This window comes from Hordeum vulgare, chromosome 6H (genome assembly GCF_904849725.1).
Source record: "Hordeum vulgare subsp. vulgare chromosome 6H, MorexV3_pseudomolecules_assembly, whole genome shotgun sequence".
Lineage (NCBI taxonomy): Eukaryota > Viridiplantae > Streptophyta > Magnoliopsida > Poales > Poaceae > Hordeum > Hordeum vulgare.
In genome coordinates this window covers 60,562,467-60,586,292 of record NC_058523.1, presented here as the reverse complement: position 1 = coordinate 60,586,292, position 23,826 = coordinate 60,562,467, and positions in this window count along the sequence as shown.

Below are 23,826 nucleotides of genomic sequence, written 5' to 3'. Positions count from 1 at the left end.
TATAACACGGAGAGATATGTGGCTAGCTCCCGTCCATCAATGTGATGTAGCCATGCATTCCGTGTGTAGTCATACATGCTTAGGGAAAAGAACTTGCATGCCATCCATTGTCCATCCCTCCCGTGGCAGCGGGGTCCAAAAGGATACTACGGGATATTAAGGTTCTCCTTTTAATAAAGAACCGGAACAACGCATTAGCACTTGGTGAACACATGCACTCCTTAAACTATGATCATCACCGGGAGTGGTTCCGGTTATTGTTACTCCGGGGTTGCCGGGTCATAACACATAGTAGGTAACTACAACTTGCAAGATCGGATCCAAAACACACATATATTGGTGACAACATAATAATTTCAGATCTGAAATCATGGCACTCAGGCCCTAGTGAAAAGCATTAAGCATGGCAAAGTAGTAGCAACATCAATCTCAGAACATAGTGGATACTAGGGATCAATCCCCGTCAAAACTAACTCGATTACATGATAGATCTCCTCCTACTCATCACCGCACAGCGAGCCTACGAATAGATTACTCACGAACGATGAAGAGCTTCATGGAATTGGAGAGGGAAGAAGGTTGATGATGACGATGGCGACGATTTCCCCTCTCCGGCGCCCAAAACGGACTCCAGATCTGTCCTCGAGATGAAGAACAGGACGTGGCGGCGCCTCCGTATCGCAAACGCGACGAAATCTTCTCTTCTAATTTTTTCTGGGCAAAAGTGAAATTATAGAGCTGAGATTGGGGGTGGCAGAGCCATGTGGGCCCCACAAGCTTGTTTGCCGCGACCAGGGGGTGGCCGCGGCAACAGGGCTTGTGTCCCACTGGCCCACCCCCTTTGGTGGATCTTTGCACAGGTATTTTTCATATTTTCCAGAAAAATTATCCGTAAATTTTTAGGACGTTCCGAGAACTTTCATTTCTACACAAAAACAACACCATGGCAATTCTGCTGAAAACATCGTCAGTACGGGTTAGTTCCATTCAAATCATGCAAATTAGAGACCAAAACAAGGGCAAAAGAGTTTGGAAAAGTAGATACGACGGAGACGTATGAGATGGCACAAGTCATGAGATGGAACGGTGGGAGTTGCATGGCAATATATCTCGGAATGGCTATGAAAATGCCATAGTAGGTTGGTATGATGGTATTTTTGACGAAGGAATTTGGTGGGTTGGTGCACCGGCGAGAATAGCGCGGCACTAGAGAGGCTAGCAATGGTGGAAGGTGAAAGTGCATCTATACCATGGGCTCACATTAGTCATGAAGAGCTCACATACTTATTGCGAAAGTTTTTATTAGTAATCGAAACAAAGTGCTAAACGCATACTCCGAGGGGAAGGGTTGGTAGGTCTAAACCATCGCGCGATCACGACCTCAACACAAAGGAAGACAATCAATAGAACAATTATGCTCCGACTTCCTAACATAGCGGTTCACCATACATGCATGCTACGGGAATCACTAACTCCAACAAAAGTATCTCTAGATTCACAACACCCTACTAACATAACTCTCAATATTACCGAATCCACGTCTCAAAACTAATTGAGAGGAATCGAAACTTCTCTTTCTACTCAATGCACATGAAGATCGAGGTTTTTGCATCCTCTTTGGGTACCTAGCACATTTGGGACTACTTTCATAGCATAAGGCAACTACCAAATCACGCACCGCCGTGCTCTAAAGATATAAGTGAAGCACAAGAGCAAAAGTATCTAGCTCAAAAGATATAAGTGAAGCACTATGAGCATTCTAGCAAAATCACGATAAGTGCATGTCTCTCTCTCAAAAAGGTGTGCAGCAAGGATGATTGTGACACAACAAAAATAAAAAACTCCTATGATACAAGACGCTCCAAGCAAAACACATATCATGTGGTGAATAAAAATATAGCTCCAAGTAATGTTACCGATGGATTGAAGACGAAAGAGGGGATGCCTTTCCGGGGCATCCCCAAGCTTAGGCTTTTTGGTGTCCTTGAATTTGGCTTGGGATGCCTTGGGCATCCCCAAGCTTGATCTCTTTCCACTCCTTATCTCATCGTCCATGCGAACATCACCCAAAACTTGAAAACTTCACAACACAAAACTTAAACAGAACCTCGTGATAACATTAGCACAAGAAAACAAACTACCACTTCTTTTGGTACTGTAGCAAACTTGAATTCTATCTATATCGATGTTGGCATACTGTATTCTCACTTTTCCATGGCTAGTACCCCCCGATACTAACCATAGTTTCATCAAAACAAGCAACCAACTCAACAAAACGGAATCTTTCAAAAACAGACCAGTCTGTAGCAATCTGTATACTTCGTATACTTCTGGTACCTCAAAAATTACGAAGGCCTGGGGAAAAAGCATATCAAAAAGCAGAAAAAAGAATCAACTCAAAAGCTCTTTCTGAATAAAAATGAAAAATCATCTCGTGAGCGAAAAGTTTCTCTCTTTTTCCAGCAGGATCAAACAACCATTACCAAGACTAGTCATAAAGGTTTTGCTTGGCTCAAATACAAAAAGAAACACAAAAAACACAATCACAACAGAATTATGAAAGTGTGGATGCAAAAAAACAGAAAAAAAAGATAAATTCATTGGGTTGCCTCCCAACAAGCGCTATTGTTTAACGCCCTTAGCTAGGCATTGATAATTCAATCATGTTCACATAAAAGATAGCAATCAGAAATGAAGAGAGCATCATGAAACATGTGACAAACATATCTAAGTCTAACATACTTCCTATGCATAGGAATTTTATAGGAAAACAAATTGGCAAGACAACCAATAGTTACCAAATGCAAGGAAGAAAAAAGAGACAATAGCAATCTCAACATGACGAGAGGTAATTTGGTAACATGAAAGTTTCTACCACAAAATTTTCCTGTCTCATAGCAATTACACGTGGGATCATATTCAAATTCAACAATATAGCTATCCCATAGGATATTCGTTTCATGATCCACATGCATGCAAAGTTGACGCTCTTCAAAAATAGTGGGATTATCATCAACTAAAGTCATGACTTCTCCAAATCCACTTTCAATAATATTGCAAACATCATATTCATCATGTGGCTTAAACAAATTTTCAAGATCATAAGAAAAATCATTACCCCAATCATGATCATTGCAACAAGTAGTGGACATAGCAAAACTAGCATCCCCAAGCTTAGGGTTTTGCATATTTTTAGCATGATTGACACTAATAGGATTTATAGCGAAACCATCAATCATGCTTTTCATTCAAGGAGCCCTCGTGAATCACTTCATGAATTTCTTCATCACGATTTTCAGATTCACGCATCTCAAGCAAAACTCCATAGAGAAAGTCAAGTGCACTCAACTCACTAGCAATTGGTTCAACATAATTGGATCTCTTAAAGAGATTAGCAAGTGGATGAGGATCCATATCACTAGATTTGCACCCAGCGAAGATGCAAGCATATTGAAGGCACATAGCACTCAAGCAAACAGAAATCAAGTGAGAGAAAAGGGTGAACAAAAAAGGCAAACACGAAAGAAAAATTGGTGAAGTGGGGGAGAGGAAACCGAGAGGCAACTAGCAAACAAAGTAAATGCAAGACATGAGTGTGCGACACTTACTTGGATGAGTTCTTGACTTGATCCTCCTCCCCGACAACGGCGCCAGAAATTCTTCTGCTACGGCAACAAAAGTCCTTCCCTGGCGCTTAGGAATTCTTCTTGTTACTTCTCTGGTTTGCGTCGGTTTTTCCCTTGAAGAGGAAAGGGTGATGCAGCACAGGAGCAGTAAGTATTTCCCTCAGTTTGAGATCCAAGGTATCGATCCAGAAGGAGGGCCTCGTCAAGTCCAAAGTACCTGCGCAAACACAAACAAGCTTGCACCCATTGCTTCAAAGGGGTTGTCAATCTCTTCAAGATTGTTTGCAAAGTGAGATCTGAAGGCGGAAAGTGCAACGAAGTAAAAAGTGTAAGGCTGAAAATATAGTGTAGAGTAGACCCTCGGGGCCATAGTGTTCCCTAGAGGCTTCTCTCATAATAGCAAATATCACGGTGGGTGAACAAATTACTGTCGAGCAATTGATAGAACCGCGCAAAGTCATGACGATATCTAAGGCAATGATCATGCATATAGGCATCACGTCCGAGACAAGTAGACCGATACTTTATGCATCTACTACTATTACTCCACACATCGACCGCTATCCAGCATGCATCTAGTGTATTGAGTTCATGACGAACAGAGTAACGCTTTAAGCAAGATGACATGATGTAGAGGGATAATCTCAAACCAATGATGAAAACCCCATCTTTTTACCCTTGATGGCAACAACACGATGCGTGCCTCGCTACCCCTTCTGTCACTGGGTGAGGTCACCGCACGGTATGAACCCAAAACCAAGCACTTCTCCCATTGCAAGAATCATAGATCTAGTTGGCCAAACAAAACCCACAACTCGAAGAGAATTACAAGGATATGAAATGTTGCATAAGAGAAATCAGAAGAAACTCAAATAAGATTCATAGATAATCTGATCATAAATCCACAATTCATCGGGTCTCGACAAACACACCGCAAAAGAAGATTACATCGGATAGATCTCCATGAAGATCATGGAGAACTTTGTATTGAAGATCCAAGAGAGAGAAGAAGCCATCTAGTTACTAGCTATGGACCCGTAGGTCTATGGTGAACTACTCACGCATCATCGGAGAGTTCATGGTGTTGATGAAGAAGCCCTCCGTATCCGAATCCCCCCTCCAACAGGGCACCAGGACGTGCCCCAGATGTGATCTTGCGGAGACAGAAGCTTGCGGCGGCGGAAAAGCGATTGCGATGATCTCTTGATTTTTTCTGGAATTTATGGGATTATATAGGCGAAAGATCTAGGTCAGGGGACCTCCAGGGGGCCAACAAGACTGGATGGCGCGCCCCTCTGGCCGCAGGGTGGGGGCTTGTGGGGCCCCTGGAGCTCCTCTGGCTTAGCTCCCAAGTTCTCCGATCTTCTTCCGTTCCAAAAAAATGTTTTCAGGGATTTTATTCCGTTTGGACTCCGTTTCAAAATCTCCTCTGAAAGGGGTAAAAACATGAAAAAAACCAGGACCTGGCACTTGGCACTGAGCTAATAAGTTAGTCCTAGAAAATAAATAAAAAAGCATGCAAAACATCCAAAGTTTGACAAGATAATAGCATGAAACCATGAAAAATTATAGAAACGTTGGAGACGTATCAAGCATCCCCAAGCTTAACTCCTGCTCGTCCTCGAGTAGGGAAGTGATAAAGAATGCATTTTTGATGTGGAATGCTACCTAGCATAGTTTTCCTTTGCAACTTATTTCACGTGGCATGATGTTCAGATCCGTAAGATTCAAAACAATAGTTTGCTATTGACATGAAAACAGTAATACTTCAAGCAAACTAGCAAAGTAATCATGAACTTTCAAAATAACAAGGACAAAGAAAGTTATCCCTACAAAATCGTATAGTCTGGCTATGCTCCATCATCCTCACACAACTAATGTAAATCATGCACAACCCCAGAATTGGCCAAGTAATTGTTTTCGCACTCTTACTTTCTCAAACTTTTTATAACTATCACGCAATACATGAGCGCGAGGCATCGATATAGTACTATAGGTGGAATAGAGTGTGGTGGTGGTTGTGAGACAAAAAGGAGGAGATGGTCACACTGACTCGGCGTATCAATAGGCTATGAAGATGCCCATTAATAGATATCAATGTGAATGAGTAGGGATTGCCATACAAGAGATGCACTAGAACTATAAGTATGTGAAAGCTCTAGAGGAAAACTAGTGGGTGTGCATCCAACTTGCTTGCTCACGAAGACCTAGAGCAATTTTGAGGAAGCCCATCATTGGAATATACAAGCCAAGTTATAAAACGAAGATTCCCACTAGCATATGGTAGTGACAAAGCAAGAAGCTCTCAATCATGAAGAACATGGTGCTAACATGAAACACAAATGTGGAAAAAGATAGTAGCATTGTCCCTTCTCTCTTTTTCTCTCATTTTTTTATTTGGGCTCTTAGGCCTCTTTTTTTCTTTTCTTTTCTTTTCTCCTTTTTTTGTTTTTGGGCTCTTTGACCTCTTTTTTTTTTATTTCCTCACATGGGACAATGCTCTAATAAGGATGATCATCACACTTTTATTTACTCACAGCTCAAAGATCACAATGATGATGACTCCATAGGAAATGCCTTCGGCAGTGTGTCGGGATGTGCAACGATCTAGCATGTCGTATGACGTTGAAACATCTCGCTAGCTATCTTACGATCATGCAATGACAACATGAGAGTGATGGTGACTCTGTGACAACAGACCTTCCCCTGCAGCGGCACCAGAAGAACGCTGCTAGCACTCCCCGGCAATCGAAATTAGAATAATGTTGTTGACGGCCCACCAGCGCGTGGGATCGAGGCAGTTTTCGAGGGTAGAGTATTCGACCAAAATTTGTTGATACAACAGTAGAAGGTGAGAGGATACTCTCATGTATTAGCAGCTGAATGTGTCAGATTCAACCACACCTGAAATATTAGTATCTGCAAGCAAAGTAGTATGATAACAACGGTGTGAGAAACGATCTGTTGATGACAGACTATTCCTAACGATTGTATCAATGGCGCCAGAAGTTGCTCGTTGACGGAAGTTGTCTTTTGCCATCAACGCCGAGCGAACAAGTATTGTAGCAGGTAGCAGCAGTGTAACGAGTAACACCAGTGGCAAGGAACAGCAGTAGTGACAGCAGTAGCAAGTAGCAACAGTAGCAAGCGACGGTAGTAACAACAGTAGCAAGTAGCAACAGTTGTAACAGCAGTAGCAGCAGAGCAAGACAAGTAACATCAGCAGTAGGACAAACTCGTAGGAAATGGCTCGGTGATTCGTTTGGATGATATTCATCATGCAACAGTTATAACACGGAGAGATATGTGGCTAGCTCCCGTTCGTCAATGTGATGTAGGCATGCATTCCGTGTGTATTCATACGTGCTTAGGGAAAAGAACTTGCATGACATCTATTGTCCATCCCTCCCGTGGCAGCGGGGTCCAAAAGGATACTACGGGATATTAAGGTTCTCCTTTTAATAAAGAACCGGAACAACGCATTAGCACTTGGTGAACACATGAACTCCTCAAACTATGATCATCACCGGGAGTGGTTCCGGTTATTGTCACTCTGGGGTTGCCGGGTCATAACACATAGTAGGTAAATAAAACTTGCAAGATCGGATCTAAAACACACATATATTGGTGACAACATAATAATTTCAGATCTGAAATCATGGCACTCGGGCCCTACTGACAAGCATTAAGCATGGCAAAGTAGTAGCAACATCAATCTCAGAACATAGTGGATACTAGGGATCAATCCCCGTCAAAACTAACTCGATTACATGATAGATCTCATCCTACTCATCACCTCCCAGCGAGCCTACGAGTAGATTACTCACGAACAACGAAGAGCTTCATGGAATTGGAGTGGGAAGAATGTTGATGGTGACGATGGCGACGATTTCCCCTCTCCGAAGCCCAAAACGGACTCCAGATCTGTCCTCTAGATGAAGAGCAGGATGTGGCGGCGCCTCCGTATCGCAAACACGACGAAATATTCTCTTCTGATTTTTTTCTGGGCGAAAGTGAATTTATAGAGCTGAGATTGGGGGCGGCACACCCACGTGGGCTCCACAAGCTTGGTTGCCGCGGCCAGGGGGGTGGCCTCGACAACACGGCTTGTGGCCCAGTGGCCCACCCCCTCTGGTGGATCTTTGCGTAGGTATTTTTCATGTTTTCAAGAAAAATTCTCCGTAAATTTTCAGGACGTTCCGAGAACTTTCATTTGTGCACAAGAACAACACCATAGCAATTCTGCTGAAAACAGCGTCAGCCCGGGTTAGTTCCACTCAAATCATGCAAATTAGAGTCCAAAACAAGGGCAAAAGAGTTTGGAAAAGTAGATACAATGGAGACGTATCAAACTCCCCCAAGCTTAAAACTTTTCTTGTCCTCAAGCAACTCAGTTGACAAACTGAGAGAGAAAGAAAAAAACTTTGACAAACTCTGTTTGATCTTGTTGTTGCAACTATGTCTAACTCATAACCAGAATTTCAGCAAGATAACAAGTTAACCACATAAGCAAGTGACACAAAGGTCTCATGGTAAACTAATATCAATGGCATAATCATCTAGCAAGTAAATAATAATGAGTTTCAGATACCAACAATTCAATCAAAACAAGCATGAAGCAATATGAATAGGTGGTATCTCGCTAGGTCTTTCTGAGACCGCAAAACATAAATGCAGAGCACTTTCAAAGATCAAGGGTTGACTAAACATTGTAATTCATAGCAATGAAGATCCAGTCATAGTCATACTCAATATCAATCAAAAGCGAAGCATAAAAATGACAGAGGTGCTCTCTAATTGGTGCTTATATAAGAAGAGGATGACTCAACAGGAAACTAAATAGACAGGCCCTTCGCAGAGGGAAGCATTGATTTGCAGAGGTGCCAGACCTCAAGCTTTGAAAACCGAGATAATAATTTTGGGTGGCATGCTTTCATTGTCAACGCAATGACCAAGAGTTCTCAATATCTTCCATGCTACTCATGCTATAGGAAGTTCCCAAATAGAAAAGTAAAGTTTTAACTCCCCCACCACCAATCAATTAGACTCCACGGCTAGCCGAATCCTCGGGTACCGTCCATACTAACATCAATCCAGGGGGAGCCTTGTTTTAAAGTTATGTTTTCAATTTAAGCGTGGAACTGGGCATTCCAATTACCGGCCCCTTTCTCGTGAATGACAGTGAATAAACACATGTCAAGGATAACACGCCTAACATGGAAGATACCAATAGCCCCCTGTCACCACATGAGTGGTTCGGGCATGCAAAACATATTATTTCTTGAAGGTTTAGAGAATGGCACATGCAAATTTACTTGGAATGGCAGGTAAATACCGCAAATAGGTAGGTATGGTGGACTCTCATGGAAAAACTTTTGGGTTTATGGAAGTGGATGCACAAGCAGTATTCCGCTTAGTACAAGTGAAGGCAAGCAAAAGACTAGGAAGCGACCAACTAGAGAGCGACAACAGTCATCAAGATGCAATGAGTTTGACTAACATGGAATGCAAGCATGAACAGGATATAAATCACCATGAGCACGAATATCATAGAGGCTATGTTGATTTTGTTTCAACTAAATGTATGAACATGCGCCAAGTCAAGCCACTTGAATCATTCAAAGGAGAATACCATCCTATCATACTACATCATAGTCATCTCAAAATCTATGTTGGCATTCAAGACAAACCATTAAAGCTCCTAGCTAAATAAGCATGGCATCAGAAACTATGATCTCTAAGTTGTCATTGCAAACATGGTTCTCTCACAACAAAGCTGAATCTGGGACGACAAGCTAGTCATAATTACAAAAACAAAATAGAAAGAGTTCATACCAGCTTTTCCAGTCTGAGTCACTTCATCATATATCATCATTATTGCCTTTCACTTGCACGATCGAACGATGTGAACAATAATAGGCGTGCTCGTGCATTGGACTAAGCTGAGTCTGCAGGCAAAAACAAAGGGGAAGACAAAGTAATATGGCTCTTTGAAAGCTAAACAGGTATGCATGCAAAAGCCACTAAACATTGTAACCAATATCTTCTACCTTGACCCAAAGAAAAAGAAAACTATTTACACGGGAAAGCTCCCAACAAGCAAAAAGAAGAAAGGAAAATCTTTTTGGGTTTTCTCAAAAGGACACAAAACAAGAAAACAAGAAAACGAAAATAAACTAGCATGGATAATACAGTGGCAAAGTGTAAACACCGGCGAACAAAGAGAAAGCATAAGCATGAATGTAAGGTCGGTGAGAACACGTACTCCCTCAAGCTTAGGCTTTTGGCCTAGCTTGGTCTACTCCCAAGGCGGGAAATAACCAGCTCCGGGGTACTCCGAGGCAGACTGTGGATGCCATTGCTGTGTGAGATCCTCTGGCTCCCACTGATAAACTGACGTCTGGTACTCGACTGGCGGCTCGGGCACGGGCACCTGTGGTTGGGCTAAGCCCCAATATGCGTAGATGTCCGAGGGCATAATAGTGTACCTGCGTGCATGAAGATCGAACAAAGAAGGAGCAGGCAAAGTAATAGTCTCTCGAGTACCCTGACTAAATACCATGTTATAAATCATCCGTCTACTAGCATTTCTATCCAGAAAATCATGGCGAACCATGCTGTCGTAATCCAGATATTTCTCACGAAGAAGCATCTCTTCTTCCTCGCGAAGTCTAATAGGTATCTCAAAGTGTCTAGCGAGACGAGTAGCATAGATACCTCCACAGACGACACCTTTGGAACGGTTTGTGTTCAACCACTGAGCTACTATAGCACCTAGGCTATAAGTCTTAGTGCTATAAAGGCCTTCGCGCAAAACCGCAAGGTCTAGAGAGCTAAGTGATCCAGCCTCCCCATGGCCGATCAAACATTTTCCCACAAATAATGAGACGTATCGAAGCACAGGAAAATGTATGCTAGCAATTCTAGCGCGAGACACTCCTCTCTCCTCTCCAACATCAATAGTACCAATGAAGTCCTCCAAGTCCCGTGGACGAGGATCATGAATATCCCCAACATAAGGTAATTTGCATGCATTGCAAAAATCCTGCAGTGTCATGCACTGGGGGATATCGTACAACATGATCTCAACCATGGGAGGATTCTTCCTCGGATAAAAGTTGAAGATTTGAACGAAAATATTGGTGAGGAGGAGGTATTGTGAACACTTATCTTTAATGAACGCGGTAAGACCTGCGTTCTCCACCAAGTGATAAAAGTCTTCATAAAGCCCGGCGATTCGTAAAAATTCATCACTTGGCCACTCGCACGCTCGAACTTCCGTGACTCGAGGAACCAAGTACTTGGGGAGGTTCTTCTCATCCTCCTTGGGGTTACGGCTTGAAGATCCTCTCAAGAACCTCCTCATCCTTTTCCTTTTCTAGCTCTGAAAAATTCTGAAATTTTTTAGAGACTTCAAAGAAAAGTGAGTAAGGATTAACCCAACTCGTAGCAACTACTCCTACTAGTGCCTAGAGACCGTATCACGCGCTAGAACTACTTGGGAACAGCTAAAATCAACATTTCAAGCTAAAGAACAGGGTTACCAAGGTAGCAAGAATACGCGAAGGATAAAGCACAAGAGGAAAAACTAATTGGACCAATGGAGGAGTCACTTACCAAGGAGCAATTTCCCCAAAATGGTTCGGAGAATGATGCTTTGAGCAAGGAGATCGAAAATCACAGCCAAATGAGCAAGAACACGGGTTTGAGTTGCGAAACAATTTTTTCTGGAGGAAGAAGAAGAGGATGGGAGCTGGAATGAGTGGAGGGGCCCCTGTGGGCCCCACAGGCTTGCTCCCCGAGGCCAGGGGGTTGCCCGCGGTGACAGGGCTTGTGGCCCACTGGGGTGGCCCCCAGGCCAGCTCTCTGTCCCAGTATTTTTCAAATATTCCAGAAAAAATCATACTAGATTTTGAGGACCATCGGAGAACTTTTATTTTCGAGGTATTTTTCTTCGGGACGCTAAAACGGAAAACAGGAAAAACTAAACTAAATATATCATTTTTCTTCTAAACAACAGAGAGTGAAAGCTTAAAACAGAGGTATGTGACTCTTGGGTTCATCCATCTCATGGTCATCGAAAGAAATCCGTCAATGGGGTTGATGAAATCCTTATGACAAAAATTTCTCGAATCGCAAGAGAGAACGGAGAATTTTCGAATAGCCACTAAGTCACCTCAATGGGGATATGAATCTCCCCAACAAGCAATTCATACTTCATCTTGACACGAGGAATAGGGCATTCAAAGCTCCCAATAAGAATCGATGAAGTTTTTTCGATAGCATTGATGCAATGTACTTGATATCGTTTCTTCGGAAAGTGCACGGTATGCTCGTTACCGTTGACATGGAAAGTGACATTGCCTTTGTTGCAATCTATAACAGCCCCTGCAGTGTTTAAAAAGGGTCTTTCAAGGATGATAGCCATGGCCTCGTCCTCGGGAATATCCAAGATAACAATGTCTGTTAAGATAGTGGTGTTAGCAACCACAACAGGCACATCCTCGCAAATGCCAACAAAGAAAGCAGTTGATTTGTCGGCCATTTGCAGAGAAATTTCAGTGGGTGTCAACTTATCCACTACAAGTCTACGATAAAGAGAGAGCAGCATAACACTAACTCCGGCTCCAAGGTCACATAAGGCAGTTCTTACGCAGTTTCCTTTAATGGAGCAAGGTATAGTGGGCACTCCAGGATCACCAAGTTTCTTAGGAGTTCCACCTTTGAAAGTGTAATTGACAAGCATGGTGGAGATCTCCAGATCTGGTATCTTCCATTTATTGGTCACGATATCTTTCATGTACTTAGCATACAGAGACATTTTGAGCATATCAACTAACCGCATATGCAGAAAGATGGGTCTTATCATTTCAATAAAGTGCTCAAAATCCTCATCATCCTTTTTCTTGGATGGCTTAGGAGGAAAGGGCATAGGTCTCTGAACCCATGGCTCTCTTTCTTTACCATGCTTCCTAGCAGTGAAGTCATTCTTATCGTATCTCTTAGGTTGTGGGTAATCAGGATTAACCGTCGGTTCAATTTCCACATCCTTATCACTGCTAGGTTGAGCATCATTATGAACATCGCTGTCCATATTGTCACCAGGTTCATGTTCATCACCAGATTGTGTTTCTGCATCAGACGCAAAAATATCATTTGGTTCCTCAGGTGTGACAGTATTTGGTGAACTAACAGGCATGTTTCTATCATCCTTCTTCTTCTCCTTAGGATTAATGGGTGCATCTGCATTAATTCCTTGAGAATATTGATCGATTCTCTTAGGATGACCCTCAGGATACAAAGGTTCCTTAGTAATTTTGCCTCCTCTAGTAATGACTCTAAAAGAGTTGTCATTAAATTCATTGAGCAGGTTATTCTGAGCTTTAAGTACTTGTTCTACCTGAGTAGTAATCATAGAGGCATGTTTACTCAGAAGCTTCAGATCATTGACATTTCTGTCTACACAAGCACTTAAATGATTAAGCATACGAGTACTTTGTTCCAAATGTCTGCTGATACGTCTCCAACGTATCTATAATTTTTGATGGTTCCATGCTATTATCTTGTCAACTTTGGATGTTTTATATGCATGAATATGCTATTTTATATCTTTTTGGGACTAACCTATTAACTCAGTGCCAAGTGCCACTTTCTGTTTTTTCCGTGTTTTTGGCCCATTTTCAGACGGAGTCCAAATGGAATGAAACTTTACGATGATTTTTTTGGACCAAAAGAGACCCCCGAAGCTTTGGAAGAAGGCCAGAAGAGACACGAGGGAGTCACAAGCCCTGACGCCGCCACCACAACCCTAGGTGGTGTAGGGGAGGCTTGTGACCTCCTCGTGGTCCAACCGACGTAATTCCACCGCCATAAATTCCTATAAATTCAGAAACCTCCAGAAAGAAACCTAGATCGAGAATTCCGTCGCCGCAAGCCTGTGTAGCCACCAAAAACCAATCTGGAGCCCGTTCGGGCACCCTGCCGGAGGGGGAATCCATCTCCGGTGGCCATCTTCATCATCCCGGTGATCTCCTTGACGAGGAGGGAGTAGTTCTCCCTCGGGGCTGAGGGTATGTACCAGTAGCTATGTGTTTGATCTCTCTCTCTCTCTCGTGTTCTTGAGATGTCTTGATCTCGATGTACCATGGGCTTTGCTACTATAGTTGGATCTTATAATGTTCTTCCCCCTCTCCCTCTTGTAATGAATTGAGTTTCCCCTTTGGAGTTATCTTATCGGATTGAGTCTTTGAGAACACTTGATGTATGTCTTGCACGTGTCTATCTGCTGTGATCAACTTGCAGGTTTGTGACAATTGGGAACCTATGCATATGGGTTGGCACACGTGGATTCATGTGAGTACTTGATGTATGTTTTGGTGATCAACCTGCGGGTTCGTGACATTGGGAACGTATGCACACGGGTTGGCACACGTTTTGACTCTCTGGTAGAAACTTTGGGGCACTCTTTGAAGTTCTATGTGTTGGTTGACTAGATGATTCTGAGATTATGTGATGCATATCGTATAATCATGCCCGCGGATACTTGAGATGACAATGGAGTATCTAGGTGACATCAGGGTCTTGGTTGATATGTATCTGAAGGTGTTATTCTAGTACGAACTCTACAATGGATCGAACGGAAATAATAGCTTCGTGTTATTTTACTACGGACTCTTGAATAGATCGATCAGAAAGAATAACTTTGTGGTGGTTTCGTACCCGACAATAATCTCTTCGTTTGTTCCTCGCTATTAGTGAATTTGGAGTGACTCTTTGTTGCATGTTGAGGGCTAGTTATATGATCCAATTATGTTATCATTGTTGAGAGAACTTCACTAGTGAAAGTATGAACCCTAGGCCTTGTTTCCACGCATTGCAATACCGTTCGTGCTCACTTTTACCATTTGTTACCTTGCTGTTTTTGTAATTTCAGATTACAAAAACCTATATCTACCATCCATATTGCACTTGTATCACCATCTCTTCGCCGAACTAGTGCACCTATACAATTTAACATTGCATTGGGTGTGTTGGGGACACAAGAGACTCTTTGTTATTTGGTTGCAGGGTTGCTTGAGAGAGACCATCTTCATCCTAACCCTCCCACGGATTGATAAACCTTAGGTCGCCCACTTGAGGGAAAATTGCTACTGTCCTACAAACCTCTCCACTTGGAGGCCCAACAACGTCTACAAGAAGAAGGTTGCGTAGTAGACATCAAGCTCTTTTCTGGCGCCGTTGCCGGGGAGGTTAGCGCTTGAAGGTATATCTTTAGATCTTGCAATCAAATCTTTTTGTTTCTTGTTATTTCGCTAGAAACCTACAAAAAAATGGAATTGAGGATGCCTCATATGCTCCATCTTTTCAATGTCTTTCGTGAGCATGATGGGAAGGAAAATTGTGCTCAAGTGCTGAAAGAAGAACTACATAGAATGCTTGGCATAGAATATGTGAATGATGAGGATGATTGCAATGTTGTTAGCATGAATTCTATGAATACCCATGATGCTAATGATATGCAAAGACACAAGCTTGGGGATGCTATAGTTGATGAAGATGATCTTTTTAGTTCTTCCACTTTGAATGATCAAAATCATTTTGATGAAAGCATATGCCCCCTATCTATGATGATTATTGTTAGGATACTTATGCTTTGAAGAAGAGAGATGATAAAACTTGTCATACTTTCGAAAACACCTTTGCTAAACCTTGATTTTTCATTGTGGACACAATTTGTAGTGCTCAAGTCTTTTACGATACTCCCACTACTATTCTTGAGAATAGATTTCCTTATGTGGAGAGTAGTAAAATTTCTATGCTTGTAGATCATGAAAATAAAGCCTTAGGTGCTGGTTATATTGTTGAATTCATTCATGATGCTACTGAAAATTACTATGAGAGAGGATCATATGCTTCTACTTATTGCAATTGTATCAAGCTTCCTCTCCATATGTTGAAATTTTTGAAGCTATGCTTGTTTTGCCTTCCTATGCTAGTTGATTCTTGCTCCAATAAGTTGTTTGATAACAAAATCCCTATGCATAGGAAGTGGGTTAGACTTAAATGTGCTAGCCATTTGCTCCATGATGCTCTCATTGTGTTTCAATCCTTACCTTTTATGTGAGCATCATTGAAATCAATGCCTAGCTAAGGGCGTTAAACGATAGCGCTTGTTGGGAAGCAACCCAATGAATAAACTTTTCTTTGCTTTTTTTGCTTCCTGTTTTGTTTTCTCCACACCATCATAATTCTGTTATGATTGTGTATTTTGTGTTTCTTTTTGTGTTTGTGCCAAGCAAAATCGTTATGATTAGTCTTGCGGATGATCGTTTGGTCATGCTGGAAAAGACAGAAACTTTCTGCTCACGAAATGAATTTTCATTTTTTTTTCTGTAAGTGATTTTTAGTTTATTCATTTTGCTGCTGATTTCTACGCAAATTCTACAGACTTTCGTAATTTTTCAGAATTGTTGAAGTAACAGAGGTATACGAAATATACAGATTGCTACAGACAGGTATGCTGTTAACAGATTTTGTTTTTGTTGTGTTGGTTGCTTATTTTGATGAAACTATGGATAGTATCGGGGGGTATTAGCCATGGAATATTGAAAATACAGTAACCCAACATCAGAATAAGTAGAATTTAAGTTTTCTACAGTACCTAAGGAAGTGGTGGTTTGCTTTCTCATACTAATGTTATCACGAGTTTCTGTTTTAGTTTCGTGTTGTGAAGTTTTCAAGTTTTGGGTGAAGTTCTTTTGGATAAAGAGATAAAGAGTGGCAAGAGCTCAAGGTTGGGTATGCCCAAGGCACCCCAAGAGATTCAAGGATGCCGTAAAATCTTAAGCTTGGGGATTCCCCGGGAAGCCATCCCCTCTCTCGTCTTCAATCCATCGGTAACGTTACTTGGGGCTATATTTTTATTCACCACATGATATGTGTTTTGCTTGGAGCGTCTTGTATCGTAGGAGTATTTTATTTTTGTTGTGTCACAATCATCCTTGATTCACACCTAGATAGAGAGACATGCACTCACCGTGATTTTGTTGAGCTTCACTTATATCCTTTGGTAGACAATTCAGCTCACATGTGCTTCACTTATATCTTTTGAGCTAGATACTTTTGCTCTGTGTGCTTCCCTTATATATTTTAGAGCGCAGCGGTGCATGGCTTGGGAGTTGATCTATGCTTTGAAAGTAGTCTCAAAAGGGGTAGTTATCCAAAGGGATACGAAAACTTCCACCTTCATGTGCATTGAATAGTTAGAGAAGTTTGATTCATCTCAATTAGTTTTGAGTTGTGGTTTGGTAATATTGAAGTCATGCTAGTAAGGTGTTGTGGATCTAGAAATACTTTTGTTGAAGTTAGTGATTCCCGTAGCATGCACGTATGGTGAACCGCTATGTGATGAAGTCTGAGCATGATTAGTCTTTTGATTGTCATCCTTTACGTGGCGGTCGGGATCGCGCGATGGTTTATACCTACCAACCCTTCCCCTAGGAGTATGCGTTGAATGCTTTGTTTCGATTACTAATAAAACTTTTGCAACAAGTATATGAGTTCTTCATGACTAATATGGAGTCCATGGTTTAGATGCACTTTCACCTTCCACCATCACTATCTTCTTAGTGCCGTGCAACTTTCGCCGGTGCACAAAACCCACCATTAGCCTCCCTCAAAATAGCCACCATACCTACCTACTATGGCTTTTTCAAAGTCATTCCGAGATATATTGCCATGCAACTACCACCATGACATGTGCCACCACGTCTACATTGCCATTGCATGATCGTAAGATAGCTAGCATGATGTTTCCATTAATGTCTATGCCATGCTAGATCATTGCCACGGTACACTACCGAAGGCATTCCATATAGAGTCATCGTTGCTCTAAGTTTTGAGTTGTAAGTGTGATGATCATCATTGATGGAGCATTGTCCCATGTGAGGAAATAAAAGAGGCCAAAGAAGCCCACCAAAAAAATAATAATAAAAAAAGAGGCCAAAGAGCCCACCAAAAAAATGAGAGAAAAAGAGAGAAGGGACAATGTTACCACTTTTCCACACTTGTGCATATTAAGCACCATGATCTTCATGATTGAGAGTCTCTCGTTTTGTCACCACTATATAGCTAGTGGGAAATTTTCATTTTATAACTTGGCTTGTATATTCCAATGACAGGCTTCCTCAAAATTGCCTTAGGTCTCCGTGAGCAAGCAAGTTGGATGCACACCCACTAGTTTTCTTTAAGAGCTTTCACATACTCTTAGCTCTAGTGCATCATTTGAATGGCAATCCCTACTCATTCACATTGATATCTATTGATGAGCATCTCCACAGCTCATTTATATGCCTAGTTAATGTGACCATCTTCTCCTTGTTTTGTCTTGCAACCTCCACCACACTCCACACCATCTATAGTGCTAAAACCATGGCTAACGCTCATGTATTGCATGAGAGTTGAAAAGGTTTGAGAAAGTAAAGGTGTGAAACAATTACTTGGCCAATACCGGGGTTGTGCATGATTTAAATTCGTTGTGCAATGATGATAGAGCATAGCCAGACTATATGATTTTGTAGGGTAACTTTCTTTTTGGCCCTCTTATTTTGAAAGTTCATGATTACATTGCTAGTTTGCTTGAATTATTATTGTCTCCACGTCAATAGAAAACTATTGTTTTGAATCTAATGGATCTGAACATTCATGTCACGTGAGAGAAGTTACAAAGGACAACTATGCTAGGTAGCATGCAACATGAAAAATTCATTCTTTATCACTTCCCTACTCGAGGACGAGCAGGAGTTAAGCTTGGGGATGCTTGATACGTCTCCAACGTATCTATAATTTTTGATGGTTCCATGCTATTATCTTGTCAACTTTGGATGTTTTATATGCATGAATATGCTATTTTATATATTTTTTGGGACTAACCTATGAACTCAGTGCCAAGTGCTAGTTTCTGTTTTTTCCGTGTTTTTGGCCCATTTTCAGACGAAGTCCAAATGGAATGAAACTTTACGATGATTTTTTTGGACCAAAAGAGACCCCCGAAGCTTTGGAAGAAGGCCAGAAGAGCCACGAGGGAGTCACAAGCCCTGACGCCGCCACCACCCCCCTAGGTGGCGTAGGGCAGGCTTGTGACCTCCTCGTGGGCCCAAGCGACGTAATTCCACAGCCATAAATTCCTATAAATTCAGAAACCTCAAGAAAGAAACCTAGAACAGGAGTTCCGCCGCCGAAAGCCTCTGTAGCCACCAAAAACCAATCTGGAGCCCGTTCGGGCACCCTGCCGGAGGGGGAATCCATCTCCGGTGGCCATCTTCATCATCCTAGCGATCTCCATGACGAGGAGGGCGTAGATCTCCCTCGGGGCTGAGGGTATGTACCAGTACCTATGTGTTTGATCTCTCTCTCTCGTGTTCTTGAGATGTCTTGATCTCGATGTACCATGGCCTTTGCTACTATAGTTGGATCTTATGATGTTCTTCCCCCTCTCCCTCTTGTAATGAATTGAGTTTCCCCTTTGGAGTTATCTTATCGGATTGAGTCTCTGAGAACACTTGATGTATATCTTGCACGTGTCTATCTGCTGTGATCAACTTGCGGGTTTGTGACAATTGGGAACCTATGCATATGGGTTGGCACACGTGGATTCATGTGAGTACTTGATGTATGTTTTGGTGATCAACTTGCGGGTTCGTGACATTGGGAACCTATGCACAGGGGTTGGCACACATTTTGACACTCTAGTAGAAACTTTGGGGCACTCTTTGAATTTCTATGTGTTGGTTGAAAAATAGATGATTCTGAGATTATGTGATGCATATCGTATAATCATGCCCACGGATACTTGAGGTGACAATGGAGTATCTAGGTGACATTAGGGTATTGGTTGATATGTATCTTAAGGTGTTATTCTAGTACAAACTCTATGATGGATCGAACGGAAAGAATAGCTTCGTGTTATTTTACTACACACTCTTGAATAGATCGATCAGAAAGAATAACTTTGTGGTGGTTTCGTACCCAACAATAATCTCTTCGTTTGTTCCCCGCTATTAGTGACTTTGGAGTGACTCTTTGTTGCATGTTGAGGGCTAGTTATATGATCCAATTATGTTATCATTGTTGAGAGAACTTCACTAGTGAAAGTATGAACCCTAGGCCTTGTTTCCACGCATTGCAATACCGTTCGTGCTCACTTTTACCATTTGTTACCTTGCTGTTTTTGTAATTTCAGATTACAGAAACCTATATCTACCATCCATATTGCACTTGTATCACCATCTCTTCGCCGAACTAGTGCACCTATACAATTTACCATTGTATTGGGTGTGTTGGGGACACAAGAGACTCTTTGTTATTTGGTTGCAGGGTTGCTTGAGAGAGACCATCTTCATCCTATGCCCCCCACTGATTGATAAACCATAGGTCACCCACTTGAGGGAAAATTGCTACTGTCCTACAAATCTCTGCACGTGGAGGCCCAACAACGTCTACAAGAAGAAGGTTGCGTAGTAGACATCATCTGCTAACTTAATCATTGAAACTCTCTTGTTTGTCAAATTCATCAAAGCATAGGCTAGCAGGTTTATCAAAAGGAACATCACTCTCATCAAACCTACGCAGAGAATTTACTTTTACTACCTGTATCAGGTTATCGAGACCATGGATCTCTTTGATAGGTGGTAGATTTTTGACATCTTCAGATGTAATTCCTTTCTCTTGCATAGATTTCTTGGCTTCTTGCATATCTTCGCGACTGAGGAATATAATACCTCTTTTCTTCGGGGTTGGCTTAGGACGTGGTTCGGGAATAGTCCAAGCATTAGCATTGATCAAGATGTTATTCAGTAGAGTCTCAGCTTGTTCTACAGTTCGTTCCCCAAAAACACAACCGGCACAACTATCTAGGTGGTCTTTAGAGGCATCGCTAAGTCCGTTATAGAAGATATCAAGTATCTTGTTCTTCTTAAGAGGGTGATTAGGAAAAGCATTCTGTAGCTGGACGAGCCTCCCCAAGCTTGTGGGAGACTCTCTCCTTTGAGTTGAGAAAAGTTGTATATTTCCTGCAAGGCATCTTGCTTCTTATGGGCAGGGAAATATTTCTCACATAAGTAATAGACCATATCCTGGGGACTACTCAAACATCGAGGAGCAAGATAAGTGAACCAGGCTTTAGCGTCATCCTTTAGAGAGAAAGGAAACAACTTAAGGATATAGTAGTGGCGGATCTTCTCCTCACTTGTGAAAAGGGTGGCTAGATCGTGTAGTTTGGTAAGATGGGCTACGACCGTCTCAGACTCATAACCGTGGAAATGATTAGATTTGGCTAGAAAGATTATCTCAGGATCGACAGAGAATTCATAATCCTTATCGGTGATAAAGATAGGTGAAGTGGCAAACTTCGGGTCGTATTTCATCCTAGCTTTCAGAGATTTTTCCTTCCACTTGAGAAGTAATTTCTCAGTGCCATAGGCATCCTTACACGCAAGAAAATCCTCAGCTATCTCTCCCTCCATAACGTAATCCTCAGGTATATCAGGAAATTCATATCTAGGAGAGCTAGATCTAGCAGGAGCAAAAGCAGGTTCTATCTCAATAGTATCGGCAGTTTCAGAAGCATCACAAGCATTGGTAGTAACTCTAGCAATATAAGCATCAAGGAATACCCCTAGTGGTATATCAGGCAAAGTAGTATCTCTAGCAGTATCAAGCATAGCATCATCAGGCAAAATAGCATCTCTAGCATCATCAGGCAAGGCAGTATCAAGCATAGCATCTCTAGCAGTATCAGGCATAGCATCTCTAGCAGTATCAGGCATAACATCTCTAGCAGTATCAGGCATAGCAGTATCATCAGACATAGTATCAAGCATAGCATCTCTAGCAGTAGCATCATAAGCATCATCAAGCACAGGCGACATATCAAGATTTCTAGAAGGAGGTGATGTCGTAAACTTACTCATAACTGAAGGTGAATCAAGTGCAGAGCTAGATGGCAGTTCCTTACCTCCCCTCGTAGTTGAGGGCAAGACTTTGGTTTTTGGATCTTTCAGATTCTTCATAGTGATTAGCAGATATAAATCCCAAGTGACTCAGATAATATAGCAAGACCTCCCCGGCAATGGCGCCAGAAAAATGCTGACTCTGTGACAACAGACCATTCCCTGCAACGGCACCAGAAGAACGCTGCTAGCACTCCCGTCAATTGAAACTAGGAGAATGTTGTTGACGGCCCACCAGCGCGTGGGTTCGAGGCAGTTTTCGAGGGTAGAGTATTCAACCCAAATTTGTTGATACGCCAGTAGGAGGTGAGAGAATACTCTCAAGTATTAGCAGCTGAATGTGTCAGATTCAACCACACCTGAAAGATTAGTATGTGCAAGCAAAGTATGAACAACAAAGTAGTATGATAACAACGGTGTCAGAAACGATTTGTTGACGGCACACTATTCCTAACGATTGTATCAATGGCGCCAGAAGTTGCCCGTTGACGGAAATTGTCTTTTCCCGTCAACGCCGAGCGAACAAGTATTGTAGGAGGTAGCAGCAGTGTAACGAGTAACAACAGTGGCAAGGAACATCAGTAGTGACAGCAGTAGCAAGTAGCAACAGTAGCAAGCGACAGTAGTAACAGCAGTAGCAAGTAGCAACAGTTGTAACAACAGTAGCAGCAGAGCAAGAGAAGTAACAACAGCAGTGGCCCAAACTCGTAGGAAATGGGTCGGCGATCGTTTGGATGATAGTCATCATGCAACAATTATAACACGGAGAGATATGTGGCTAGCTCCCGTTCGTCAATGTGATGCAGGCATGCATTCTGTGTGTAGTCATACGTGCTTAGGGAAAAGAACTTGCATGACATCTATTGTCCATCCCTCCTGTGGCAGCGGGGTCCTAAATGATACTACGGGATATTATGGTTCTCCTTTTAATAAAGAACCAGAACAACGCATTAGTACTTGGTGAAAACATGAACTCCTCAAACTATGATCATCACCGGGAGTCGTTCCGGTTATTGTCACTCCAGGGTTGCCGGGTCATAACACATAGTAGGTAACTACAACTTGCAAGATCGGATCTAAAACACACATATATTGGTGACAACATAATAATTTCAGATCTGAAATCATGGCACTCGGGCCCTAGTGACAAGCATTAAGCATGGCAAAGTAGTAGCAACATCAATCTTAGAACATAGTGGATACTAGGGATCAATCCCCGTCAAAACTAACTCGATTACATGATAGATCTCATCCTACTCATCACCGCCCAGCGAGCCTATGAATAGACTACTCACGAACGATGAAGAGCTTTATGGAATTGGAGAGGGAAGAAGGTTGATGATGACGATGGCGATGATTTCCCCTCTCTGGAGCCCAAAACGGACTCCAGATCTGTCCTCCAGATGAAGAACAAGATGTGGTGGCGCCTCTGTATCGCAAACGCGACAAAATCTTCTCTTCTGTTTTTTTTCTGGGCGAAAGTGAATTTATAGAGCTGAGATTGGGGGCGGCAGAGCCACGTGGGCCCCACAAGCTTGTTTGCCGCGGCTAGGGTGGTGGCCGCAGCAAAAGGGCTTGTGGCCCACTGGCCCACCCCCTCTGGTGGATCTTTGCGCAGGTATTTTTCATATTTTCCAGAAAAATTCTCCGTAAATTTTCAGGACGTTCCGAGAATTTTCATTTCTGCACAAAAACAAGACCATGGCAATTCTGCTGAAAACAACGTCAGTCCGGGTTAGTTCCATTCAAATCATGCAAATTAGAGTCCAAAACAAGGGCAAAAGAGTTTGGAAAAGTAGATACGATGGAGACGTATTAGATGGCACAAGTCATGAGACGAAACTGTGGGAGTTGCATGGAAATATATCTCGGAATGGCTATGAAAATGCCATAGTAGGTAGGTATGGTGGCTGTTTTGACGAAGGAATTTGGTGGGTTTGTGCACCTGCCAGAATAGCGCGGCACTAGAGAGGCTAGCAATGGTGGAAGGTGAAAGTGCATCTATACCATGGGCTCACATTAGTCATGAAGAGCTCACATACTTATTGCGAAAGTTTTTATTAGTAATCGAAACATAGTGCTAAACGCATACTCCGAGGGGAAGGGTTCGTAGGTGTAAACCATCGCACGATCCCGACCTCAACACAAAGGATGAAAATCCATAGATCAATTATTCTCCGACTTCCTAACAT